The sequence below is a fragment of the Leucopleurus acutus genome (assembly GCF_964270905.1).
Source record: "Leucopleurus acutus genome assembly, chromosome: 10".
Taxonomy (NCBI): Eukaryota; Metazoa; Chordata; class Mammalia; order Artiodactyla; family Delphinidae; genus Leucopleurus; species Leucopleurus acutus.
The window spans coordinates 100,602,036-100,609,478 of NC_139153.1; the positions used below are offsets into that span (position 1 = coordinate 100,602,036).

General features: G+C 47.2%; 1 long non-coding RNA gene across 1 annotated transcript; it reads left to right on the forward strand.

Moving 5' to 3' along the window:
- Positions 1-1,746: 1,746 nt before the first annotated feature.
- On the forward strand, positions 1,747-5,351 carry LOC309967897. The gene is made up of 3 exons (XR_014326544.1): positions 1,747-2,367; positions 3,041-3,093; positions 3,517-5,351. It is a non-coding gene; the product is annotated as an uncharacterized lncRNA (long non-coding RNA).
- The last annotated feature ends 2,092 nt before the right edge of the window (positions 5,352-7,443 follow it).

Sequence of the window (7,443 nt, forward strand, 5' to 3'; positions counted from 1 at the left end):
TCACTCTCAGCTCATAGATGAGGAAATAACCACAGGGAAGTTTCTGTCACTTGCCGGAAGAGGCTAAGACAGCAAGAACTCAGGTCTTCCTGTTCTGGGGCCTGTGGTGGTCCTGGGAGCTGGTGAGGGCCACAGACTGCTGTATTCTGAGCACAGGCCTGGGCGTGACTCAGTGGACACAGCGGGAAGCGAGGCCCAGTCGCGGCTCAGGGATGGACCCCAGTCCCTGGGAGGGATGCTTGCTGAGTTAGTTTGGTTATTTCAGGTGGTGGAGAGTGGAGACTGAGGCCGGTTGCTGCAGGTGATGGGGGTTTGGTGGAGGGACACCCAGAGACGGGGTTTTAGGGGAGGTGGGAGACGCTTCCTTAGACCTCTTGGGGAACGGGAAGGTTGTTCAAGGTTGAGTGTTACCCTAGCGACCAGCTGTTCTCCCCTCAGAAATGGTGACTTCCCCCCATTGTGGTACTTCCGCTCTCTCCCCGCTGCTCTCCTGCTGCTTCAAACTCTCTTCTCTCTGCTGTCTCGTGACTCCTGCTTTCTGCAGGCTCTCTATTTCCTGTTACCATCTACTCCCTGTTGATCCTCTCGATGTGTGTTATATTCAGAAATCCTTAACAATAAAGACCGAGTTTGAGGATGGGCCTGGGGATGGGGTCACAGTGCCTTCTCAGGCTGGTCTCTAGGTGGCTACTTTGGGGTAAGGCCTGACACCTGGTCTGGTAAGCCGAGGCCAAGGTGGCAGGGCGAGATGACGCAGAGCAGATGCCGGAGCTGCCCGTGGGCGGGGCAGGCCCTCAGAGCAGCACACCCCATACCTTGCAAAAGCAAAGCGGAGCCCTGTTCCAGGGGGATTTGAGAAGAACTGGGACACTAGGCAGATTTCCAGAAATTCCAGGATTTCCAGACGAGGGGAAGGAGAGAGGATTTCATTTTCTCGAACTGAAATATTGGGCAGGGGTGTGGTGTCTGGAGAAACCCCCGAGACCACAGGTGGGTGAAATAGTGGACAGAGTTGGATGAGGTCAAGGAAGATGATGATAAGTACCAGAGGGTTGGGTTAACGGTCCATGAACCCCTCCTGCCTGGGGTCGGTCCTGATTCTGGACACTAAAGCCGGACTGGGCTCACGAGCTTCGGCACTGGGAATAGGAGGGCTTGGGTCAGTGATGGACTTACCAAGGCCACAGTGGACAAGCGCAGATGGGCCCACATGCAGGAAACCACGAAAACGCCGTGTCTACGTGGAAAAGGGGAGACTTTACATAACACACGCTGTTGGGACCTGTTCTCAAATGAAGAGAATTCTGTTCTCATTGGTAAACTCCTAAGTGCTAGCAAAAGCACCTAATCTGTGAACATTTTTTTTCCTTTTTTTTTTTTTTTGGCCAAACCACGAGGCTTGCAGGATCTTAGTTCCCTGAGCAGGGTTTGCACCTGGACCCCCAGCAGTGAAAGCACTGAGTTCTAACCACTGGATCGCCAGGGAATTCCCAACATATTTTTAAAATTTCATTTATTTTTTATTTTTTAAAAATTTTATGGAAGTGTAGTTGATTTACAGTGTTGTGTTAATTTCTTCTGTATAGCAAAGTGATTCAGTTATACACACACACACACACATATATACACACACACATTCTTTTTCACATTCTTTCCCTTATGGTTTATCACAGGATATTGAATACAGTTCCCCGTGCTACACACTAGGACCTTGTTGTCTATCCATTCTATATATAATACTTTACATTTGCTCATCCCAAACTCCCACTCCATCCCTCCCCCAACGCCCTCCCCCATTGGCAACCACAAGTCTGTTCTCTATGTCTGTGAGTCTCTTTTTGGTTCGTAGATATGTTGATTTGTATCATATTTTAGATTCTACATATAAGCGACATCATATGGTATTTGTCTTCTCCTTTTGACTTAGCTTAGCCTGACAATCTCTAGGTCCATCCATGTTGCTGCAAATGGCATTATTTCATTCTTTTTGATGGCTGAGTAATATTGTGAACATATTTCTAAGCAGATTCCTACCCAAGGGTTAAACTAGGTGTCATGGTCAGAGGCACAGGATAGTGGTCTTAGGAGGGGGCGGCAGTGGGTGGTGAGTCCCCTGAGAATGTTCCACAGGGGCTAAAGGGTTGCTGAACCTCTCCTGCTCAGGGGCTGCAAGCATTGGCTTCGGGTGGAGGTAGGGGTTGGACCCATGGGCTTTGGGGACCCTCCTCACTCTGATGCCATTTGGCTTCGAGGCCCTGGGTTCTGTCTTTGCCAGGTCTGCCGTTCAAAGGACCACCCCATCTCCTCCTTCTAGGAGCAGGAGGGCCCCTCAAAGCCAGTCCTGTTGACTTCCCTGCTGCCCCACAGGTAAATGGCAACTCATTCAGGATGCACAACTGTCCGAGTGAAACATAATTTGAAGCAAATACAAAGTGAATAGGGTATATGTGTATGTTATAGCTATTTCTCATAAAGCTTCTCGAGCCAAAGTGAACTAAAGTCAGAGCAAATGTGGGACTTCCCTGGTGGTCCAGCGGGTAAGACTCCGTGCTCCCAGTGTAGGGGGCCAGGTTCGATCTCTGGTCGGGGAATTAGATCCCACATGCTGCAACTAAGAGCCTGCATGCCGCAACGAAAGATCCTGCATGCCGCAACGAAGATCCCGCGTGCCACAACTAAGACCCGGTGCAGCCAAAATAAATATAATTAATAAATAAATATATAAATATTTTTAAAAAAGAAATGGCACATTAAAAAATATAAAGTCAGAGCAAGTGTATTCTTTTAAAGTCCCTTTCAGGGTGATGACCGATGTGGCCCTCTGTCTGGGGTATGAACACCTAATCCACCCCCAGAGAAAAGAAAAGGAAAGGAAAAAGAAAGACAAAGTCCTTTTGTCCTGCGTTGGCCCTGCTCTGATTTTCCTGCACTGGGTTAGTTCTGTGTGTCCTGCCTGGTTTTCCTGTTAGACTATGGCTCTCTTAGCAGGATCCATGCCTTTTCATAATGGCTTCACTTTGCATTGTCTATCTTCACACAGATTGTGTCTTCCAGATCCGTGGTACCAGTGGACCCTCATACTTTTCGAGGGAGGTGAGTGGACATTATCATGACACACCCATTTGGTTGGTGAGGGGAGGTGAGATGCAAGAGAGGTTTCGAGTACTATAGTTGAGCTTTGAATCCTGGCTCTGTGGTCTTACTCAGGGTGTTTTATTTTTCCAAGCCTTGTTTTTTTCATCTGTGAAAAGATAATATTTACCTCATAAAATTATGGTGGAGCTTGAGATAGTGGTTCTGTATGTACAGTTAGTACAGTTATGTACAGTATGTACAGTTAGTACAGTACCTGTCACAGAGCAAAAGCTAATGAATGTTGGGTCTTGGGTCTTGCTCCTGTGTGACCTCATTCATGATTATTTATTGAGCAGTTACTATGTGCTAAGCCTTGTGTTACGTGCTCTGACCTAGTTAGTCTTCATGAACTGTAAATATTTTTTTCCTTCTATTTTATAGATGAGGAAATGGAGCCCCAGAGAGGTTAAGTTCTTAACTGAGGTCACCCCAGTGTTAAGTGACACGGCCAATACTTAAATCCACGTCTCGCTAACATTAATGATTGTGCTTGTTGCCATTATGCTAAGTTGCCTCTCCTTAGGGCCTGAGCTGAGTCCTGGATTTAAAAGGAGGCAAGAACGATGTTTAGGATCTGCCCTAGTGACTTGGGCTAACCTTGCCACTCTGCTTTGCTCGTGAGCCACGCGAGACTGCAAAGGAAATATGAGTTACGGCTACAAGAGAGTCAGCGGACAAGCTCCCAAGGCCTTCCCGCCCCGAGATCTGTGGTCATTTCTGCCCTTAGCGAGTGAGCAGACTTCCACTGCCTGGGCTGCATCTGCACGCCTGGGGCTACCCACCTCCTGTGAAGCAAGTCGTCTGTTCCCGGTGTGGTTTCCGCTGCCTCAGCCAGACCCAGGTCCCCTGCGCCCAGAAGATGCTCAAGAAATGCCACCTACGAGTGAAAACCTGCGTGATGAAGGCTAAGCCCCGTATTTTATGTACATTGTATGTCGCTTTGAAGGGAAGATTTGAAGGGAAGCAAAAAAGAATTGTAGACCCTGACCAGAAGGGACTTTTGCAAAAGCATTTGTTTAGAGGCCTGAAGGGGGCTGATATTAATAATATTGGCTACTTATTAGGTATTCTTCCAGATGCCTTCTGCATCTGTCCTTATTAAATCCTCCCAAAGCTGTGATTATAATGCCCCTCTTTGAATATAGAGTGTGTTTTAATTACTGGTCATGGTATCAACAGTGAGCTGTCCTTCCACCCGCAGCAGGACTCTCTCTCCCTCTCCAGGCCCCTCCTGTTGAGAACTCTGCCCTCTGAAATTACAATTCTTTCCCCCACTGGCAGTCTGAGGGTACAAGGTTCAGAAACTTGTGTTGCCCAAGATCACATAATGAATTTCACGGCAGAGTCAGCATTGAAATGCACGCCTGTCTAGATTTCCCCACCAGCACTCACTGCCGTATACTGTTTAATGAACTGAAACTTAAAGAGAACTGGATTTATTTTTAACTTACTGTTGCCTAGTGCGTCACCCTCGAGGAGTCTTTATGTCCCCTGTCTCCCACCCAAAGGAAGGCTGTCTTCACCAGGCCAGTCCCTCAGACTGAAGTGGGAGCTTCAAAGGAGCCATAGTTCGGGGTCTTTGGGAGGAGCTTGGGATCAAGGTTACATCTGACACAGAGTCAGCTCGCTACCCTGAAAACATTTGAATCGATAGTTTGCAAACATATTTCTGGCCACAAGCAAACAGGAGGAGAGTTGGGAAATTAAACTGGCACAAAAGCAAGTCAGATTTTGGGAACATGTAATTTTTAGGAGTCTGAACTTTGGGGTGGAAATATTTAAAGAATTGAGTGGACTTACTTTCAATTTCAGTGAGACGTTTGGCAGTACGTGAGCCAAACCCGAATTGGATTATTAATCCTGGATTCTCAATGTGTGGCTTTGTTCGCACGCGTCCTTAGCGTGGAATAGATATACAAAGAGTGCTTGTTGAATTGATGAAAAATGGAGCCTTGCCTGCTTAATTTTCTATTCTGCTAAAATATATATAACATAAAATTGATCATTTTAACCATTTTTAAGTATACAGGTCAGTGGTACTAAGTACATTCACTTTGTTGTGCAATCATCCATCTCTAAAACCTTTTCGTCTTCCCAAACTGAACCTCTGTCCCCATTAAACACTAACTCCCCATTCCTCTGTCCTCCCAGCCCCTGGCAGCCACCCTTCTACCTTCTGTCTCTATGGATTTGATTACCTCTAGGGACCTCATATCGGTGGGATAATGTAGTATTTGTCCTTTTGTGATGGCTTATTTCACTGAGCATAATGTCCTTAAGGTTCATCCATGGTATAGTGTGTGTCAGAACTTCCTTCCTTTTTTCAGGCTGAATCATATTCCACTGTATGACTACATCCCATTTGGTCTATTGATTCATCGGTGGACGGACACTCAGGTTGTTTCCGCTTTCTGCGAATAGTTTGGCTATCATCACTTCCAGCTTATGGCTCAGGCCCCTGCCATTTCTCTGTTTTTCTTTTTTTGTTTGTTTGTTTTGTTTTTTGATGCACCATGCGGCCTCTGGGATTCTCGTTCCCCAACCCAGGCCCTCGGCAGTGAGAACGAGGAGCCCTAACCACTGGACCACCAGGGAACTCCTAGGCTCCTGTTGTTTCTGTTCGAGCCCCTGCTTTCAGTTTTGTCTGCTTGCTTTCCCGTGCTGCGTCATCTTTAGCACTGAGGGGTCGAATGCTTTCCAGTCTCCCAGCAGAGCACTTTGGGGTCCCCTTTTCAATATCGTATTGTGAAGCCAAACAAAAAATGATTGGAAAGATGTTTCTGACAATAAACTTGTGGCAAAGCTACCTTACTTCCTACTTTGAATCTTGCTATGAAATCGCCCACTTTTAATTCAATTTCAGCCTACGTCACGCCGTTGAGTTTCTGTTCGCTCGCCACTGCGTGATTTGGAGGGGAAGGATCCACTTGGGCACGATGCTGGGCTCCTGGAGCTCCCGTGCCTTTTTGTGACATCCTGCACATGTTCGCTTGAGACTGGCAGCTGCCCTGCCACATCGCTCTGTCACTTCCTTCCCTGGATTTCAAACTGAGCTTCTAAAGCCCAGAGCAGCCGCATGGTTGAGGTCATTAAAAAAAAAAAAAAAAAAGCTCAGCACTTAAAGGATAGCTCAGTTCTATTTAACTCTCTCTAAAAAGGTTGGCTTTATTCAGGTCTCAACCAGAATGGCCCCTGAACCCTTCCATCTGGGTATCTTTCTGCGTTTGGTTTTCCGAGCCCCACGCGCTCAGTTTGGGGGGCTGGGGCGGGGGGGAGGGGTTGCCCTGCCTCATGCTTCATCACAGTAAAGTTATTCTGGGTCCCAAAAAGCCTCATAAATCTGTTCCCCAGATGGAAGTCTCCATAAAAGGTTCCTCTCTTTGCGTGAGTCTCAAATTTCCCTTCCACTTAAATTCAACAAATGAATAATCACATGGATGAGGTAAATAGCAATATCCCACCCCCAAAAAAAGTTTTTAAAAAAGCCAGCGCAGTTGTGAGTTCTGACCTCCCTTCTTAGTTTACGAGGAGCCACGTTTGTAGCAGGTTGACCTGCGATTCCGCAGAAACGGAAGTCAAGGCCATTCACCAACACGCAGATTAGAGTAAGCAAATGTCACCAAGTGTCAACGTTTCAATTATTTATTTCTTAAAAGGAATTTCATAACACGAGTTTGAGTTTATTGGAGTCGTTTATAAGAGCTGAAGATTTAATTTTTCTTTTCTCCCGGTGAAGGTAGACCTGGAGGCCAAAGGCATGGGGATCACAGTGTGACCTTGTGAGTGAAGACAGTGACCTTGGTTGAAGAACAGGATTTGGGTGCTGGTCACAGGTCTCTGCCCTGGTGTGTTAGGACTGGTGGCCTGGTGCTATGGGACGCCATAGGACACTGACTGTGATACTTTGCAGGATGGCCAGCTTGGACGTCCTCTAAATTGCAAGCCTGGAAGGAGGCCACAGGCCTTCATTTTCCCCTCCCCACCTGGGCAGCTGGGGCTGGATCTTCCCTCTGCCTGGCGCTGCTTCTTTCATCGTGGATATAAAAAAACAGGCAGAACTTTTTCTACCTGGTACACAAGTCTCTTGGCCTTTTATGATTTTTTTTTTATTATAAAAGTACCACATGTTGATTGAAACAATTTTGTTTTGTTTTGTTTTGTTTTTGTTTTTGCGGTACGCGGGCCTCTTACTGTTGTGGCCTCTCCCGCTGCGGAGCACAGGCTCCGGACGCGCAGGCTCAGCGGCCATGGCTCACGGGCCCAGCCACTCCGCGGCATGTGGGATCTTCCCGGACTGGGGCACGAACC